Source organism: Arachis duranensis, chromosome 4, assembly GCF_000817695.3.
Source record: "Arachis duranensis cultivar V14167 chromosome 4, aradu.V14167.gnm2.J7QH, whole genome shotgun sequence".
NCBI lineage: Eukaryota > Viridiplantae > Streptophyta > Magnoliopsida > Fabales > Fabaceae > Arachis > Arachis duranensis.
In genome coordinates this window covers 20,866,738-20,867,049 of record NC_029775.3, presented here as the reverse complement: position 1 = coordinate 20,867,049, position 312 = coordinate 20,866,738, and positions in this window count along the sequence as shown.

The following is a 312-nucleotide window of genomic DNA, read 5'->3' as shown; positions in this document are numbered from 1 at the left end:
GGATCATAAGCTTCTTCCTCAGATGAAGCTTCCTTAGTACTGCTTGGTGCATTTTGCATTCCAGACAGACTTTGAGAAATCATATTGACTTGTTGGGTCAATATTTTATTCTGAGCTAAAATGGCATTCAGAGTGTCAATCTCAAGAACTCCTTTCTTCTTACCAGTCCCATTGTTCACAGGATTTCTTTCAGAAGTGTACATGAATTGGTTATTGGCAACCATTTCAATAAGTTCTTGAGCTTCTGCAGGCGTCTTCTTCAAATGAAGAGATCCTCCAGCAGAGCTATCCAAAGACATCTTGGATAGTTCA